The sequence below is a fragment of the Mus musculus genome, chromosome X (genome assembly GCF_000001635.26).
Source record: "Mus musculus strain C57BL/6J chromosome X, GRCm38.p6 C57BL/6J".
In the NCBI taxonomy this organism is placed as follows: domain Eukaryota; kingdom Metazoa; phylum Chordata; class Mammalia; order Rodentia; family Muridae; genus Mus; species Mus musculus.
Genome location: NC_000086.7, coordinates 101506441 through 101527109, shown reverse-complemented (window position 1 = coordinate 101527109; position 20669 = coordinate 101506441). Strand labels below are relative to the sequence as shown.

Genomic DNA, 20669 nt, shown 5'->3' with positions numbered 1-20669 from the left:
AGCATCTGTGTTCAGTGCCTCACAACTGCCTGTGACTAAAGCAGTAGGGGACCTGAAAGTTTCCTTTAGTCTTCTTGGGTCACCCTAAAATACCCTTTTAAAAGAAAAGACCTTGTCTCAAAACAATAAAGACTACATAGTGTATTCTATTCATATGAAATACCTAACGAAAGAGACCAGACATGGTACATCTGTAATCCCAGCACTTAGGAACCCGAATTGAGAGGATCTTAAGTTCAAGGCCAACATGGGTTACATACAAGAGACAAATCTATAATAATAATAATAATAATAACAACAGTAATGAAGAAAGTACCCTGGTGCAAGTCTATGATCCTAGGACTAGAGAAGTAGAGACATGAGGATCAGTTCAAGGTCAGCTGGGCTACTAAGTGAGCTTGAGGACAAACTGAGTTACATGAGACCCTGTTTCAAAAAACACTATTAAAAAAGGCACCAGAATGATATTTTAGTGACTTATCACAACAGAATACATGTACTAAATGATTTTAAGCTGTGTACTTGAAACAAGAACATTATTTTAATTACACATATGAGTGCTCCCTGCCTGTGTGTCTGTGCACCACATATATTTCTGGTGCCCACAAAAGCCAAAAGACAGTGTTCGGGTTTCTGGAACTGGAGTTACATATGGTTGTGAGCTGCCATGTATGCAATTGCTGGTACTTGAACCCTGGTCCCCTGGAAGAGCAGCCAGTGCTCTTAACCACACATACAGCAACTCTTGCCATAGTGAAAAAATGCCCCTATAGGTCACATATTTGAACACTTGGTCCCCAGTTGCTGGTGCTATTTGTGGGAGTTTTGGAACCTTTAGGAGGTAGAGCCTTGCTGGAGGTGCTGGTGGCAGGCTTGGAAGGCTTTTTTCTGTGTGTGCTTTGCCTACACGGTACATGTGGGCTCAATTCCTAGCGCCCACGTGGCAGCTCAGAAGTGTCTTTAACTCCAATCCCAGGGGGATCAAATACTCTATTCTGGCCTTCACAGGCACACATATGTTGCACATGTGTACATGTGTGAAAAACACATATAGACATAAATAAGAAGTAAAAGGAAGAATACCAAGTATGGAAAGTTCTAAATGGTGATGGAAGACAGGGAAATGGAGGAGAGGAAGGGGTGGGGAGAGGGTCAACCAACCCCAAGTATATATGAAAAATTTGTAAGGAAATGTTACTTTGCATGTTAAAAGAAAAGGCTAGCCGGGTGTGGTGGCACACGCCTTTAATCCCAGCACTTGGGAGGCAGAGGCAGGCGGATTTCTGAGTTCGAGGCCAGCCTGGTCTACAAAGTGAGTTCCAGGACAGCCAGAGCTACACAGAGAAATCCTGTCTCGAAAAACCAAAAAAAAAAAAAAAAAAAAAAAAAAAAAGAAAAGAAAAAAGAAAAAGCTAACATGTATAATCTGATATAAAAATAAATTATTGAAGTACCTTATATGTGCTTATTAGATGTCATAATAACACCAGTTATTTTGTGCAATTAATTGACACTTATTTGGGGGACTGGAGAAATGGCTCAGCAGTTACAAATGCTTACTGCTTTCCCAGAAGTCCTCTGACAGACTTATAATGCAGAAATTTGAAGGGTCGCTAACCCTGTCAACTATTCTGCAAAATGTGTCCTTCTCTAGACAGTATTGTCTGTAGATGACAAGGGCAATTTCTGCCCAGTGGCTGCCTTGACAGGAGAGCAACCTAGCCTGGAGGGGAAGCTGCTCAAATCTTCTTTGAACCAAGGGTGTGCTGTCAGGATTAGACATGTCTCTAGTCAAATGATTCTTAATAATGAAATGGCCTTAACTGTTGTAGTCTGTGTACTTCAGGTGGCTTGGAAGACTAGTTACATAAGGTAATCTGAACTGTTAACCCTTGACTACTCTCTGCTATTTCTAATTGAAATATTTTGAATTTTAATGAACTCAGAACCATGGGTTTTCTATCTGGACCTTACCTTATGTTACTGAATCATCCTAAACAATTTGTAATGGCAGTTATTAGAAGGACTGGGCCCAAGCCTTGTATTCTTAGATGAGTTGCATAAGCACAATGCCTATCAAGGAATATTAACTATAAATCTTGTGACAAATATGAGTCACACCAATGAAACCTTAAATCTGCACCAGCTCTTAAGCTCTCTTATCCTAATCTCTAGCCCTCCTTCTCCCACTCCCTTCCCCCATTTCTCCAAGTAGCCATGGCCAGCCTCTCTTTCTACCTTCTCTTTCTCTCTGACTTTCTACAATAAAGCTCTAAAATCGTGAAAAAAACTGCATCAATCTATAAATTGCATACCAATGTAAAATTATAGCTTCAATTTGTATTAACTGTGAAAAGTTCTACCAATGTAAGATATGACTATGTAATGTTTTAAAAATAAATTTAATAGCCTATCCCTACTTGTCTATTCCTCTAATTTCTATATTACTTATCCCCCTTTCTCTTCAACCCTCTTTTCCCTAAGGAAGGATAGAGAAAAGGAAAAGCAGGAATCCCTGAGCTTAAGCTCTCTAGTTCCCTCCCTGTCCAAAGCTACCTTTGTAAAGTATCCCTTAAAATGACAACATAGCCGGGCGGGGTGGCACACGCCTTTAATCCCAGCACTTGGGAGGCAGAAGCAGGTGGATTTCTGAATTCAAGGCCAGCCTGGTCTACAAAGTGAGTTCCAGGACAGCCAGGGCTGCACAGAGAAACCCTGTCTCAAAAAACCAACACCCCCCAAAATGACAACATTATCTGTAATTAATCCACCCCAAACCCAGGGAATTGGGCTGACGACTCTCCATGTCCTGCTGAACAGAGAAAATGAATATCTTTAAAGGAGAGAGGAAGCATAGGGAAATTAGGAGATTTAGTTAGACCTTAAGAAAGTCAAGCCAGAGCCGGGCGCGGTGGCGCACGCCTTTAATCCCAGCACTCGGGAGGCAGAGGCAGGCGGATTTCTGAGTTCGAGGCCAACCTGGTCTATAAAGTGAGTTCCAGGATAGCCAGGGCTACACAGAGAAACCCTGTCTCGAAAAACCAAAAAAAAAAAAAAAAAAAAAGAAAGCCAAGCCAGCAATTGGTATTCAGTCTCTGATGCTAAGAAGGCTCACAGCTTGACTGAAGTTCTGATTGGATCAGTCTGAAAGATGACTCAGAATACCTGACATAGGGAGTCCAAGCAGGTCAGTTCAACATCGGATTAATCTTGCAAAAGCTGTACACTCTGCAATATACAAATCTCAAGACAGATTTAAGCACCATCAAGATATCTGTATGGATTGTGTTAGTCTGTGCAGGGTGCACAGAATAGTTGAGGATGAAATTCTGCTCCTTGTTTGAGCATGTGAAAGACAGCTGTCCTTTTTTTTTTTTTTTTTGGTTTTTCGAGACAGGGTTTCTCTGTGTAGCCCTGGAACTCACTTTGTAGACCAGGCTGGCCTCGAACTCAGAAATCCTCCTGCCTCTGCCTCCCAAGTGCTGGGATTAAAGGTGTGAGCCACCACGCCCAGCTCAGCTGTCCTTTTTTATGAGCCAATTTTAATAAAAAGCAACCATAAATCTTCATTTATGCCACGTGCAAAAACAAACAAAAGCCGGGCAGTAGTGGCCCACACCTTTAATCCCAGCACTTGGGAGGCAGAGGCAGGCGGATTTCTGAGTTCGAGGCCAGCCTGATCTTCAGACTGAGTTCCAGGATAGCCAGGGCTACCCAGAGAAACTCTGTCTCAAAAAACAAACAAAAACATTTTTGCCATGTGAAGGATGGCACAAAGCATCTTTACCTGTCCTGTTTGACTCCTTTCCATTTTTCTAGTTATTCAAGGGGGCTCCCTGTCACATCTGATCCATTTAACTCTGGACATGGTCCAGAGCTTAATGTCCTTTTCTATTAACACAAAAGTAGGGTTTGGAGAAAATTGGTGAAGAGCACTGACTGTTCTTCCAGAGGTCCTGAGTTCAATTACCACCAATCACATGGTGGCTCACAACCATCTGTAATGAGATCCAATGCCGTTTTCTGGTGTGCCTGAAGATAGCTACAGTGTGCTCATATGTATAGTTCTTTAAAAAACAAAAACAAAACACAAAAATAGAGCCTTTCTCCCCAAGTAGCATGTCCTTGAGCCAGTAACCAGACTTTTAGCTTCTCTCCCAGAGGAATATAACCGCAAAACTCAAAAATCACACACGTTTTGGTAATTTGCAAACTAAACAAATACTGTATGAGCTGTCTCTTTTCATAGTAGGGGATCTCAAAGCCTGAGAGCAGAGCCTCCCCCTGTTTTTAAGATTCTCACATTCTGGAACCACATGACTTTGCTTTGCTCGACGAAAAACCAATTCTCCCCCTCCTGACTTATATTACTGTGTGTATTCATCCGGGAATTCCTAAATTAATAGTGGATTCTTGCCTTCCACGTTGGATATCATCAATTGCATGTAGTTTTATAAACATGCTTGCTCCTTTGCCGGGGGCCGCGCTTTCGGCTTAGCTCCGACTTCAAACCCGCTACCTCCTTCACAGGAGCTTGGCCTATGCTCCGACCTCTCCAAGATTAGCTCTAAGATCTAAGATCGGCTGCCGCTGGCCTCACTTCAAATCTGCTCACTCCTCCCGGCTAGATTTGCCAACAACTACCCCAGCTGCTTTCTTTTCCTGCCCACCTTAGCCCAGCGCATGGGAAACACACAAAAAATGCTAAGTCTCCTGCCCTAATTTTACCAGGTAACAGCTAGCGCCCCCCGCCCCACCAACCTCCTCGCGCCCCACCCGCGGCAGAGGCTGGGTGCATGTAAGTGTGTTTCTCCTTCCAAAGCCGGGCCAGAAAGACCGCTTCTCCCTACGCCCCTCCTCTTCCTCCTGAGACCTGGAAGTCCCACCTTTCCCAGCAATTGGCTTCTGCTGTCTTAATTGACGCAATCAAGAACCAACTAGGGAGCCGGGCAATGGTGGCGCAGCACGCCTTTGATCCCAGTACTTAGGTGGCAGAGGCAGGATGATTTCTGAGTTCGAGGCCAGCCTGGTCTACAAAGTGAGCTTCAGGATAGCCAGGGCTATACAGAGAAACCCTGCCTCGAAAAACCGAATAAAATAAAATACCAGGGCTGGCGAGATGGCTCAGTGGTTAAGAGCGCCGACTGCTCTTCTGAAGGTCCCGAGTTCAAATCCCAGCAACCACATGGTGGCTCACAACCATCCATAACGAAATCTGATGCCCTCTTCTGGAGTGTCTGAAGACAGCTACAGTGTACTTACATATAATAAATAAATAAATCTTTAAAATAAAATAAAATAAAATAAAATACCAATTAAGGCCGGGCATGGTGGCGCACGCCTTTAATCCCAGCACTTAGGAGGCAGAGGCAGGCAGATTTCTGAGTTCGAGGCCAGCCTGGTGTACAAAGTGAGCTCCAGAACAGCCAGGGCTATACAGAGAAACCCTGTTTCGAAAAACAAAACAAAACAAACAAACAAACAAAAACCAATTAGGGAAACAGATTTTAGTATCAGCTTCTCCCCCTACACATAGTATAGGATTCTATTCCTATGAAACACCTAAGGGAAGAAACCAAACATGGTACATCTGTAATCTGTAAGTTTCCCCAGAAGTCCTGAGTTTTCGTCCCAGCACCCACGTTAGGTGGTTAACAATCATCTGTAACTCTGCCTCCAGGGGACCCAGCAGCTGTGGTTTCTGAGGGCACCTTCACTCATGGCACATATACCCCTACACAGACAATTTAAAAATATATATTCTAAATATACACACTATTTTTTAAAGATTTATTTATTTATTATATATAAGTACACTGTAGCTGTCTTCAGACACACTAGAAGAGAGCATCAGATCCCATTACAGATGGTTGTGAGTCACCATGTGGTTGCTGGGATTTGAACTCAGGACCTCTAGAAGAGTAGTCAGTGCTCTTAACCTCTGTGCCATCTCTCCAGCCCTACACACTTTTTTTTTTTAGAGCCGTCAACAGAACTTTATTCATAGAAACTGGGCAGTCCGACCGACTTAATGGAGCTATGACCCCTGACACCCAGCCCCTTGTTTGGACCCAAGTGAAAAGTGCGGAATGTCCTCTCCACTGCCGAAGAGAGCCCAGGAGGAATGCTGTGTTCTATGCCATGTAGGGAATGAGTAGACATCTGGTTGTTCCTTCCGAGGCTCCCCATGGAGCTGGGGTGCCTGAAGGTAAATGGTCCCAAAGCCAGGTGTAGCTGCACCCCTGTACTCAGGGATAAACTCCTGACCCCAGGTCCTGGTCAAGTTGGGAGTCTTTAAAAGACAGTGACAGGCAGAAGTGACTCTAAGAGCACCTGAGAGTTTCTACTCCCAGACCTACCAGGGCTGAACATAAAGGTTCAAGATTGTTCCAAACCAAGAAAAAGCAAAAAAGAGAAAAAAGAATCAAAATCACTCTAAGGCCCATGAGTTGCCAAAATCCTCAAACAACACTGATGTGGCATGGTGAGGCCTGGGGGAAAGGACTAAAAACTCCAACAAAAAAAGCCAGAAGCAGAGAAGGACAGCCCTAGAGGCAGGCATCTGGGTAGGCCCTGGCAGACGCAGCAGAAGAGCCCACCATAGAGTCTCATGGCCCTTGCATAATGACATACTCACCACCCTCAGCATCTCGGGTCCCCACACAGGGTTTAGAGAAAGTGTTACTCTGTTCCACCCAGACTGGAGTCTTCCAGAGTATTCCAGCTACATGTCCTGGATATATGGCTTGAGGCTTGGCAGAGTTGCCTTCAGGGACAAACAAGACTCAGGCCAGAACCCAGAGGCAAAATGTTGATGCTGTCCTGGTGTGTGGAGCAGAGGATGGGCAGGCAGGGAGGGGGTCTTCAGAGGTAGACATTGAAGGTCTGCAGGATGCTGTGGCGGCAGAGGGGGCAGTTGGCGGTGGTAAACAGGGTGGCACATGAGGATCTCAGTGCAAGCCTGGCACAGGCACAGGTGCCGGCAGGGCAGAAGCAGCACTGTCTTGCTCTGGTCCTGGCAGATAACACACTTCTTCCGCTCTTCTTACTCCTTCAGCAACTTCCATGGGTCTTGCCCAGCTACAGGCTTGTCCTCGTTGAGTTGCTCTCGGCCTCTAGCTGGTGCAGCTCTGATGACCGCCTCTTCTGCTTTGGGAAGAGTGTCCTGTGGCTGGATCCTGGCTGAGAACACCCTCCTGGGGCCACCTTGGGGGGCTCCTGGTGCTCCTCCCGATTTGGCCAGCTGGCCAGTTGTAGGCTGCGGCTCCAGACTCTGCACCAAGCCTCCAGACCTAGTGGAAGGCAAGACAGCCGTACAATATTCTCCCAAAGCCGGTGGTAGGATGGGCGGGCATGAAGCTGACTGAGAGTTTGAGTGGCCAGCCTCAAGGTTTGTCTGGGTGCAACACAATCAAAATCACTGCCAGTACACATGCCAGCAACACCAATCCAGTGAGGTGGAAAACCACACAGCTGGCCAGCAGGCGGCCGGCTGAGGCCAACAGCTCCAGTGCTAGCTGGCAGGGGGTCCACAGGAGAATGGCCATGGCCACGGTACTGCTGGAGATGTGATCGAGGAAAGCAGCCACCAAGTCTGTCATCCTCCAAAGAGGCCTCGTCACAGCATCCCACAGGGCCAGCACAAGGGAGAAGTTCTGAGTGCCGATGAGGCAGATGTTGACCAGACTGTTGATCACATAGGCCAACGGGCTCATGGCAATAGCACAGATGTCACAGGCCTGGCGCAGCAAAGCATGGCCATGTTCAGGATGCCCCTATTCAGGAATTCCCGGCTCCTCAGAGCTCCGTGGGAGACCAGGTGCCCCAGTAGCTTTAAGGTCTCCAAGCCAGAGCAGCAGCTATAGAGGAGCGTCCCCAAGGCCTGCAGTCCTCCGAAGGTAAATCGGACCACAACTTCAACTAAGGCCAGCAAAGAAAGCAGGAATCCTCGACCCAAGTGCAGAAGACTGGTCAGTACCGTGTGTGGCAGATTGTAGATGAAGGCCAAAAGCTAGGCCAGGGTAACCAGGAGGGAGAACACGAGCAGGAAGTTGAGATCCAACATCAAGGTCAGCAAGTCCAGTACCAGGCCCACCCCATTCTCCACCAGGTAGACAGCCTCCATGATAGGGCTGCGGAGTTCAGGACAAAAGGAAGACTGGCTCCTCAGGGAAGGAGGTGTCAAAGTTGCCATTATTGTGCAGAGATCGCAGTTAATTTGGAAGGGATGCAAACGTCTAACCAAGGAAGAACCAAGGGCTACAGAAGTGGGCTGCAGGGAAGACTTTTACAAGAGAGAAAGGCGACCCAGTTTGGAAGGCGGAATGTTCGGGAGCGAAGAGGTGAAACATCTCTAAAGTGACTGGAAGGACCTCAGCTTTAGGAGCCTGGAGCAGTAAACATGGCCAGCTGGGCAACGGGTCAGACCAGGAGGAGACCACCAAGGATGGGACGGAGTCAGGAAGGGCCGAGTTGGGGCTGGGTCGGGGCGGCACAGACTGGGCGCAGGCTCGCTGTCCGGCCACACAAGTGCCCCTGTCCCCACCCGGCCCCTGTCCTCCTGCTCGCGGCCAGTGGCACCCAAAGGGAGAGCTATTTTTTAAAGGTTTATTTTACGTATATGAGTACACTGTAGCTGTCTTCAGACACACCAGAAGAGGGCGTCAGATCTCATTGCAGATGGTTGTGAGCCACCATGTGGTTGCTGGGATTTGAACTCAGAACCTTTGGAAGAGCAGTCAGTGCTCTTAACCTCTGTGCCATCTCTCCAGCCCTACATACTATTTTTTTAAAGGTTTATTTTACGTATATGAGTACACTGTCGATCTCTTCAGACACACCAGAAGAAGGCATCTGATCCTATTACAGATGGTTGTGAGCCACCATGTGGTTGCTGGGAGCATTCAGTGCTATTAACCTCTGAGTCATCTCTCCAGCCCCCATACACACTACATTTTAAAGCTGGAGCAATTGAGAAGTATTCAGAGACTAAGTAGGGAAATCACTGAGGATGGAAGCAAGCAACGCCTCCCGTACAGACTCAGAACAACTAAGGACAGTAACAGAAGCCTGGGAAGATAGGCTAGAACTGCCTGATAATGACTGGCATGACAGGTTTTTGTTTTGTTGTTGTTTTTTTTTTTTAATTTTTGGTTTTGTTTTATTTGGGGGTGATACTTGTGGTCTGTCCCTAGGGTAAGATGTGAAAGAGAAGGGAAATTGCCACACAAAAAGCTTAGGACATAGCCTTTCTTTTTTCTTTTTTCTTTTTGTTTTTTCAAGACAGGGTTTCTATGTGTAGCCCTGGCTGTCCTGGAACTCACTTTGTAGACCAGGCTGGCCTCAAACTCAGAAATCCACCTGCCTCTGCCTCTCCAGTGCTGGGATTAAAGGCATGCGCCACCACGCCCAGGACATAGCCTTTCTAAGGATTGATAATTCCCTATCACCAAGCCTATGGTGGTAACAGAAGAACCAGTAGTTGGCCCACACTGATAAATATTTGTCTAAAGGTATGTAGAGGCAAACATAAAGAAAAAAAAAAAGGCCAAGAAGAGCCCATACCTGACTGTGAACCGAGAACCTTGTCTGTTTGTTTGTGTCCCTGGCAATAGAACCCAGGTTTTCACACATGGTAGGTAAGCACTTCCCCACTGAGCTCTCCTCCTTCTCAAGCTTTCTTTGTTATTTTGCTGACTGCTTAAGTATTCTTTGGGTAGACACTGGACTTTTAAGAGTTATTGTATCATTAGGCATAGTGGTACAAACCTTTAATAGCAGCCCTTGGGAGGCAGAGGCAGAAGTGGGTAGATGAAGGTCTACCTGTTTTACAAAGTGTGTTCCAGGCCAGCTAAGGCTACATAGTGAGACACTGGCTCAACCACCTCACCTCAAAAACATAAACAAACAAACAAACAAACTTCTATGTAAGTTGTGTGTGTGTGTATGTATGTGTGTAACAACAAGAAAGAAGAGAGCATGAATTTTCAGGGCAAGTTGAAAGGAGAAGAGGGAGGTGCCCAAGTGATATAGATGCATGGCTCATGTATGAAATTTCTAAGAAAAAATAATTTAAAAAAATATAGTTTCTCTGGCAGGGCACCTCAGCACTTGACAGGCAGAACCAGGTGGATCTCTCCAAGTCTGAGGCCATGCTGGATTCCATGATGAGTTCCAGACAAGCCAGAGATACATGGAGAAATAACTTTTCTCAAAAAAAAATAATAAAGTGTATGAGGCTGCAGATATGGCTCAGCAGTTAGAGCATCCATTGTTCTTACAGAAGACTCATGAACCATTCCCAGTCCCCACATGTTGGCTTACAACTGTCCAAAACTCCAGTTCCAGAGGCTCCAATGCCTTTCTCTGATCTCCCTGGACAACAGACCATGCAAGTGGCACACATACATACATAAAATCAAAACACACATAAAATAAGAATAAAAATGAGGGGGCTAGAGAGATGGCTCAGTGGTTAAGAGCACTGACTCCTGTTCCAAAGGTCCTGAGTTCAAATTCCAGCAACCACATGGTGGCTCACAACCACCCGTAATGAGATCTGATGCCCTCTTCAGATGCGTCAGAAGATAGCTACAGTGTACTTGCATAAAAATCATAAACAATTTTTTTAAAAAGAATAAAAATAAAAAATTTTAAATCAGGTTTTAGAACATTTGCATCACCATCCCAAAGTGCTTATTTTCATTTGTTCCATGTTCCTACCTTCAGGTGCAGGCAATTATTTATGGTTCCTGTAAAGGTGTCTTTCTGGACACTTAAATTGGGTCATACATGTAGTGAAACTGGTCTTCTGGTCCTACTTAGAGTAACTCCATCTTGATTTTGTTTTTTGTTTTTGTTTTTGTTTTTGATTTTTGAAACAGGGTTTCTCTGAGTAGCGCTAGCTGTCTTGGAACTGACTCTGTAGACCAAGCTGTCCCTGAACTCAGAGATCCAACTGCCTCTGCCCCCAGAGTGCTGGGATTAAAGGCATATGCCACCACAGCCAGCAAGTAATTCCATGTTGTAAGAAGCCACCAGGTGGCCATTATAAGTGCCAGATTTCAGTAAAATTGCTCACAGTTCCACAGTGTTTTCTAAATCCAGAGAAGTTCCCCCTAAGGACAAAAAAGGGGTACACATAAAGATAATGTTCCCAGAGGCTGGTTCAAATCTGTAGTCACCGCTGCTGCTAGAACACTAGGTGGTGCTCTAAACTCAGGTTTGTTAATTCTGCTGTAGCCTTAGACTCATAAACCATAGCAGGTTGGGAGGCAGGTTGGCAACTTTGGGAAAATGCAACTGTCCACATTTGTCCTTCCCTCTGTAAGCAATTTTTTTTTTGTTTTTTCGAGACAGGGTTTCTCTTGGGTAGCCCTGGCTGTCCTGGAGCTCACTTTGTAGACCAGGCTGGCCTCGAACTCAGAAATCCGCCTGCCTCTGCCTCCCGAGTGCTGGGATTAAAGGCATGCGCCACCATGCCCAGCTACTGTAAGCAATTTTCTAATAAACTTTTCTTTGGCATTGGGACTGAGTGCAGGACCTTACAATGCTAGTTAAGGACTCTATCAGTAAATTATTTTTCCAGCCCCATAGACTTGTTATTGAAGATTCACTTGTATATTCCATTCTTTGAACTATTAGTGCCATCCCACTGCAGAGTCGGGTATGGGCTCTTCTTGGCCTTTTGACTAAAATCATGTGTAGAGTCAGATGTTAATTCACATCTCCCAGGGATATGTCATCTTTCATGGCTAGGTTAAGGTCCATATTACAGTGTACATCAGTACTTTGTCTACTTTTATTACCTAATTATATTTCTTTGTAGGTTTTGCTTGTTTTGTTTCATGTGAGGCAGGGTCTCCTGTAGCCAAGTCTAGCTTTAAACTCATGAGCCTGTGAGGACCTCCCAAATGCTGGTCCACAGGTGTTTGTGTCACCATACCCAGCTCAGCATGTAGTCTTTTGTGTCCATTGTATTTTTCTTCTTTTTATAAAATTAAAATTTTAATTATGTGTAAGTATGTGTGTGTCGGGGGGGAATGTGCACATAGATGCTGATGCTGGAAGCCTACGGTTCCCTGGAGCTGGAGTTACAGATGGCTGTGATCCTCCTCCTCCTCCTCCTCCTCCTCCTCCTCCTCCTCCTCCTCCTCCTCCTCCTTCTCCTTCTCCTTCTCCTTCTTCTTCTTCTGGATTCATTTAGTATTGTACATAGGTACACTGTAGCTGTCTTCAGACACACCAGAAGAGGGCATCAGATCTCATTATGTATGGATGGTTGTGAGCCACCATGTGGTTGCTGGGATTTGAACTCAGGACCTTTGGAAGAGCAGTCGGTGCTCATACCTGTTGAGCCATATCGCCAGCCCCAGTCCCTTCTTTTATGTTTCATTTTTTCTTAATTTTGTTTTTTTCCATTTTTGTTTACTTTCCCTTTAATTTATGGTTTTGAATTTTTGGTTGATTTACTTTTATTTTTGTTTATTTTATTTATGTGCATGTGTGCATGTCTGTGGGAGTGCATGCCATTGGTGTGTGGTGGCTGGGCATGCCAGAAGAAGGGATGTGATAGAGCTGGAGTTATAAGAAGTTGTGAACTGTGCAGTATGGGTGCTGAGAAACTAACCTGGACAGTCTGCAAGAGCATTAAACACTCTTTTTTGTTTGTTTGTTTGTTTTTTCAAGACAGGGTTTCTCTGTAGTCCTGGCTGTCCTGGAACTCACTCTGTAGACCAGGCTGGCCTTGAACTCAGAAATTCGCCTGCCTCTGCCTCCCAAGTGCTGGGATTAAAGGCGTGAGACACCACGCCCGGCTAGATATTTTCTTTGTATACATTTCAAATGCTATCCCGAAAGTTCCCTATATCCTCCCTCTGCCCTGCTCCCCTACCCACCCACTCCCACTTCTTGGCCCTGGCATTCCCCTGAACTGGGGCATATAAAGTTTGCAATATCAATTGCAAAGCTTCTGTAAGGCAAAAGACATTGTCAATAAGACAAAAAAGCCAACAACAGATTGGGAAAGGATTTTTACCAATCCTAAATCTAATAGGGGACTAATATCCAATATATACAAAGAACTCAAGAAGCTGGACTCCAGAAATACAAATAACCCCATTAAAAAATGGGGTTCGGGCTGGTGAGATGGCTCAGTGGGTAAGTGCACCTGACTGCTCTTCCGAAGGTCTGGAGTTCAAATCCCAGCAACCACATGGTGGCTCACAACCATCCTTAATGAGATCTGACTCCCTCTTCTGGAATGTCTGAAGAGAGCTACAGTGTACTTACATATAATAAATAAATAAATAAATAAATAAATAAATAAATAAATAAATAAATAAATCTAAAAAAATGGGGTTCAGCCGGGCATGGTGGCGCACGCCTTTAATCCCAGCACTTGGGAGGCAAAGGCAGGTGGATCTCTGAGTTTGAGGCCAGCCTGGTCTACAAAGTGAGTTCCAGGACAGCCAAGGCTACACAGAGAAACCCTGTCTCAAACAAACAAAAAAATGGGGTTCAGAGCTAAACAAAGAATTCTCAACTGAGGAATACCGAATTGCTGAGAAGCACCTGAAAAAATGTTCAACATCCTTAATCATCAGGGAAATGCAAATCAAAACAACCTTGAGATTCCACCTCACACCAGTCAGAATGGCTAAGATCAAAAATTCAGGTGACAGCAGATGCCGGCGAGGTTGTGAAGAAAGAGGAACACTCCTCCACTGCTGATGGGATTGCAAGCTTGTACAACCACTTTGGAAGTCAGTCTGGAGATTCCTCAGAAAATTGGACATAATACTACCGGAAGATCCAGCAATACCTCTCCTGGGCATATACTCAGAAGAAGTTCCAACTGGTAATAAGAACACATGCTCCACTGTGTTCATAGCAGCCTTATTTATAATAGCCAGAAGCTGGAAAGAACCCAGATGTCCCTCAACAGAGGAATGGATACAGAAAATGTGGTACATTTACACAATGGAATACTACTCAGCTATTAAAAACAATGGATTTATGAAATTCTTGAGCATTAAATGCTTTTTAAAAATTAGGTATTTTCTTCATTTACATTTCCAATAGTCCCCCATACCTCCCCACTCCCCTACCCACCCACTCCCACTTCTTGGCCCTGGCCTTCCCCTGTACTGAGGCATATAAAGTTTGCAAGACCAATGGGCCTCTCTTTCCACTGATGGCTGACTAGGCCATCTTCTGATACATATGCAGCTAGAGTCAAGAGCTCCAGGGTACTGGTTAGTTCATATTGTTGTTCCACCTATAGGGTTGCAGATCCCTTTAGCTCCTTGGGTACTTTCTCTAGTTCCTCCATTGGGGGCCCTGTGATCCATCCAATAGCTGACTGTGAGCATCCACTTCTGTGTTTGCTAGGCCCCAGCGTAGTCTCACTAGAGACAGCTATATCCAGGTCCTTTCAGCAAAATCTTGCTAGTGTATGCAATGGTGTCAGTGTTTGGGGACTAATTATAGGATGGATCCCCGGGTGTGGCGGTCTCTAGATGGTCCATCCTTTCGTCTCAGCTCCAAACTTTGTCTATGTAACTCCTTCCATAGGTGCTTTGTTCCCAATGCTAAGAAGGAGCAAAGTGTCCACACCTTGGTCTTCGTTCTTCTTGAGTTTCATGTGTTTTGCAAATTGTATCTTGTACCTTGGGAGCATTAAACACTCCTAACCCCCGAGCCTCCGTATGCTTATGAGACTTACACAAAGTAATGGGAAATCAATATGTTTCATTCTTTTTAGTGGCCTGGTAGTCATCAGTCACAATAGAAACTTGGTTTTGTTTCAGTTATTATAAAGCTGCTGTAAATGTGTGTCTTTTTTGATACGTGCTTGCATTTATCATTAACAGCAGTCATTGGATAGGTATACATTTGCCTAATTTGATGTTATAGAGCTATTGTTTCACACTCTGACACGAAAAATCCCAGTGCCTCCAAATAGTCCCCATTATTTAGTATTGCCAGTGGTATTCACTTTAGCTATTCTCGTGGCTATCTAGTCATATGTCACTATCATTTTTATTGGCATTACTCTGATAACTAATGAATTAAGCACTTTCTCACTTAGTTATAGTTATTTATATGTGTTGCTCTATGATGCGTTTCTCTTTATGCTTTTTGTCATTTATTTTTGTTTTTTTGAGATGATCTCACTATGTAACCCAGGCTAGCCTCATACTCATAGTGACCTTCCTGCCTCAACTTCCTGAGTGCTTGGATTGCAGACTTGAGCAACTACACCTGTCAACCTAGCATTGTCCTAGTTTTGTTTTTGTTGTTGTTGAATCTTATGTTGCTTTGGCTAGCCTAGAGCTCGAAGTGTAGACGAGCGTGGTCTTGAACTAGTGGTGATCCTCTTCTTTCTGCCTCCCAAATGCGAAAATTATAGATACATATCATCATTCTCAGCTCCCCTTTAATACGTTTATTTCATTTTTATTATTTTTCGATTTTGTTTTTAAATTTTTAATTTTATTATTTTATGTGTATGTGTGTATTACCTGCAATGTATGTCTATTCAGCATATTCAGTCAGTGTCTGGGAGCCCATAAAAGGATATCAGAGTCCCCAGAACTGGAGTTACAGCCTGTTTTACCTCACCACGTATGTCCTGAGAATTGAATTCGGATCTTATGGAGTAGTAGCCAGTTGTCTTAACCACCAAGCAATCTCCCCACTTCCTACCCTGTGTGTGTGTAGAGGGGGTTAATTTATTTTATTTTTTTCCCTAGACAGGGTCTTGCTATGCAGCCTTGGCTGGCCTAGAATTCACAGAGATCCATCTGCCTCTGTAGCCCGAGTGCTGGGATTAACGTTGTGCACAAACACACCCAGCCCTCCAGGTCCTTGTTTTGTTCTGTTGTTGCTGTTTGATTGTACTTGATGTTTTAAAGAGGGTTACTACTATTGCCCTGACTGTTCTAGAACTCACTGTGTAGACCAGGCTGGCCTAAAACTCAGAGAGCCACTTCCTCTGGTTCCCTAGTGCTGGGATTAAAAATGTATACCACTGGGGTTGGAGAGATGGCTCAGAGGTTCTTCTAGAGGTCCTGAGTTCAATTCCCAGCAACCACTTGGTGGCTTACAACCATCTGTAATGGGATCTGATGTCCTCTTCTGGTGTGTCTGAAGACAGCTATTGTGTACTCATATACATGAAATAATTCTTTGTACAAACATCTTTTGGAGATGGAGTCTGGCTGTGTGACCTAAGCAGAAACTGTTCTGCCATTCGGGCTGCTAGAACTGCAGAATATGATGCCCTAGCCACTTCCCTTTGACCCTTCTGCTGTTGGGCTGCTTTCTGATTTTGAGTTATAAAATTCTTTGTATGTTCTGTATCCAAAGCCTTTGTTACAGACATGTGTTGTAGGTATTTTCTGTCAGTCTACAATTGCCTTTCATTTTCTTAAATAAAACTAGCAGACATTTTAAACCTTGAAGTCTAATATTTTTCCTGTAATCTATTCATGTGTAATCGCTCTTTGCCTATATTCTTTTTTTTCCAAGACAGGGTTTTTCTGTGTAGTCCTGGCTATCTTGAAACTCCCTCTGGCCGCATATATAGCAGAGGATGACCTTGTTGGTCATCAATGGGAGGAGAAGCCCTTGGTCCTGTGACGGCTCGGTGCCCCAGCATAGGGGAATGCCAGGAAAGAGAAGTAGTAGTGGGTGGATTGGTGAGCAGGGGGAGATGGGATGGGATAGGGGGGTTTTTCGGAGGGGAAACCAGGAAAGGGGACAACATTTGAAGTGTAAATAAAGAAAATAGCTAATAAAAAACAAACTGGGGCTAGAGAGATGGCTCAGTGGTTAAGAGCACTGACTGCTCTTCCAGAGGTCCTGAGTTTAATTCCCAGCAACCACATGGTGGCTCACAACCATCTGTTATGGGATCTGATGCCCTCTTCTGGTATGTCTAAAGAGAGTGACAGTGTACTCAGATACATAAAATAAACAAGTAAAATTTAAAAAAACAAACAAACAAACAAACTGGGGGTGGGGGAAGAAACTCCCTCTGTAGTCTAGGCTAAACTTGAACTCAAAGATCCACCTGCCTCTGCCTCCTGAGTGCTGGGATTAAAGGCACACACTACCATAGCCCAGCGTACTCTTTTTTTTTTTTACTTTATTTATTTATTTATTTATTTATTTATTTATTTATTTATTTATTATATAAGTACACTGTAGCTATCTTCAGACACACCAGATGAGGGCATCAGATTTCATTTCAGATGGTTGTGAGCCACCATGTGGTTGCTGGGATTTGAACTCATGACCTCTGGAAGAGCAGTCAGTGCTCTTAACAGCTGAGCCATCTCTCCAGCCCCCAGCATACTCTTTTTAAAATTATTTCCTTTAGTTTTTGAGATTATAATTTAATTCCATAACTTGCCCCTTCCCTTCTCTTCCTCTAAACCCTCCCGTATACTTATCCTCGAGCTCTTTGACCTCTTTTTTATTAACTGTTGTTACATACATATATGCATATACATATCTATTACTAAAACAACCTGCTCAATGCATATAAAGTCACCCATATGTATGCTTTTAGAGTATGTTTTCATTTGGTGCTGGATAACCATTTGGTGTGCTCTTACCTGGGGAAGACTATTTCTCCTGCTCTCAGCATCCCTTAGTTGCCTGTAGTTCTTTTTTTAGGTGAGGCCATGGGGTGCTTTCGATTTTACCTGTTACCATGCCTACTACTATTGTTTTTATTTCTTTGCCTTTATCACTTTATGTCTTTTGTTACTATTATGAATGGAATTTATTTTCTATAAGTGCTCTTTAAAAACTGAGCCATCCCCCTTGCCCTCATGATTTGGGTATATTTTAAAAGTGGTCATTTTGCATATAAATGCTTCCTTTGTTTAATGAAGTGGTGAGTTGGTTGTTTTGGATTTCCACATTGATGTGGGGTATCCACCAAAGAAAACTGCTCTGACATGCGTTTAAGCTGATAATAGAAAGTCCTTATTTGTCAGACAGTGACTACACTTGGTGTTCAGGATCCCAGTGTAGCACTAAGCCTTTCTTGGGATGAGTTTTTAAACACAAAATCATATTCTGTATTGACATACTTCAGTTAACAAGAACAGTTAGCCAGAAGCAGAACTACAGAAGCCAAAAGGCAAGGTTAGTCCAGTTAGAGACTTTCCCACAACATGGACTTTGATGGATTAGGCCCTTGTTTTTGTCTTGGCAGGTGGTGCTGTCTATGTGCTGAGTTTAACAGCATGAACAGAGTCAGTTGTGCTAAGGTCTGGGCCTTGCTACAACCTCAACTGGAAATGGTGGCTCTCCTATTACCTTTCATTTTGATTTCTCACCTAACTGTATTTTTAATACCCTGGCTCAAATCCCCACTATCACAGGGAAAAGAGATGCTATCCTAAGCTTAAATGGTAGCTAACTTGTGTGGTAGAATTTTCCCCTAATGAATAAAGATTACAAGGGACCAATCACTGGATGAGAAAGAGATTTCTGGGTCAGGGAGAGGAAGAGGGAAGGCAGGAGAAAGAAGAGGCCTTTTTGGACTGTGAGATCAAGGGAGGCAGACACAATGTAGGAAGCTGGAGGCTGTCGGGAGTGGTGAATCCTGCAGAGGATTTTAGTTTATAAAATTAGGATGCAACAAACAAACAAACAAACAAAAAACCCAACAAACAAACAAACAAACAAAAAAGGCTGGGCGTGGTGGCCCACGCCTTTAATCCCAGCACTTGGGAAGCAGAGGCAGGCGAATTTCTGAGTTCGAGGCCAGCCTGGTCTACAAAGTGAGTTCCAGGACAGCCAGAGCTACATAGAGAAACCCCGTCTCGAAAAACAAACAACAAAAAATAAAATAAAATAAAATAAAATAAAAATAAAATTAGGATGCTAGGTTTTGTGCCCAGTGATTGTGTTACCTATTGATTGTAAACTAAGATTGTGTGGTGTTTTCTTTCACATGGCGACTCCGCTGGGCTCCAAAGAGAAAGGTACGGTGGCAAGAATGCACCCCAGCCAACCGCAGGAATTTGGGCGCACAGGGCATGGCAGAAGCCAGCCTTAGGAATCTAGCGAGCCAGGATTACCGAGCTGAGTCAGAGAGTTGGCTGGGCTGAGAACAGGCTGGTAGCCTCTCTGCCGGTGCCTTGCTGGTGATAGCGTGGATTTGGCTTTTGTATATTTCACGCAACTGGATTTCAGGAATAAGAGAAGGACTTCCAGCCAGGCATGGTAGCGCAAGCCTTTAATCTCAATACTCAGAAGGCAGAGGCAGGCAGATCTCTTTGACTTAAAGGCCCTCCTATTGAGTTCTAGGACAGCCATAAAGAGACCCTGTCTCAAAAACAAAACATTAAGCATTGTGGAGTGGGTGCATGAACACTTACCACATGGACACACACACTATTATAGGAATAGAATAAAAATATATATATATAAACAAAAAAGTACTATTGCTCTTGCCTATAGTCTCAGTACTCATGAGGCTGAGGAAAGAGATCAGAAGTTGAAGGCTACTCTTCCCTACATAGTGAGTGTGAAGCCCACTAGGCCTATAAGATACATGTCTCAAAAGTCCAGAAAAAGAAAGGGGAGAAGGAGAAAGGGAAGAAAGAAAGGAAGGACAGGAAGGGAAGAATGGAAGGAAAAGGAAGGAAGAAGGGAAGAGGGACCAGAAGGAGAGAGGAAGGAAGGCAGGTCTAGTGTAAACCCATACTTGGAAACACTTGGAAAAACAAAACTAGAAACAAATGGGCTAAAGGTGTCCCTCAGTAGAGTGGCTACACAGCAGGCACAAAGTCCCGTGTTCTAGTCCCCAGTCACCACCTGTGCTGCTGCACACTGTTAATCTCAGTGCTCTGGAGGTAGACACAGGAAGATCAGAAATTCAAACTCATCATTGGCCACAGAGCAAGAGGAAGGCCAGCCTGGAGCATGTGAGACTCTATTTAAAAACAAACAAACAAACAAACAAACAAACAGTGTAAAAGAAAATGAACTGAACTCTTGGGAAATGAAAAGAGCTTGAGGCCAGCTTGGATTATACAGTTAGTTTTGGGCAAGCCAACCATAAGGCTCTGTCCCAAAATAAATGAATAAATGCCTTGAGACTCAAAAGAATAGCCAGGCATGGTGGCGCACGCCTTTAATCCCAGCACTTGGGAGGCAGAGGCAGGCGAATTTCTGAGTTCGAGGCCAGCCTGGTCTACAGAGTGAGTTCCAGGACAGCCAGAGCTATACAGAGAAAACCCTGTCTCGGGAAAACCAAAAACCAAAAACCAAAAAAAGAATGTTGATTATCATCTGTGCAAGGGAAGAAGGATTATCAACACTTGTATATGTACATGCTAATACAATCTGCAAAGCTGGGGCTGGAGAATGGCTCAGCAGTTAAGAGCACTGACTGCTCTTCCAGAGGTCCTGAGTTCAATTCCCAACAACCACATGGTGACTCACAACCATCTGTAATGAGATCTGACGCCCTCTTCTGGTGTGATAGCAACAATGTACTCATATACATACAATAAATAGATAAATCTCTTTTAAAAAAATCTGCAGGAAACTGGAAACATGACTTCTTTCCTGGAAAGAAAGCTATATGACTTGGAGACAAAAGGAAATTTTTTTCTCTTCTCTTTCCAAATTTTTGGTTT

General features: G+C 44.1%; 1 pseudogene; it reads right to left on the bottom strand.

Annotated features, from left to right (window-relative positions):
* Gm6184 (predicted gene 6184) lies at positions 6868–8125 on the bottom strand (annotated as a pseudogene).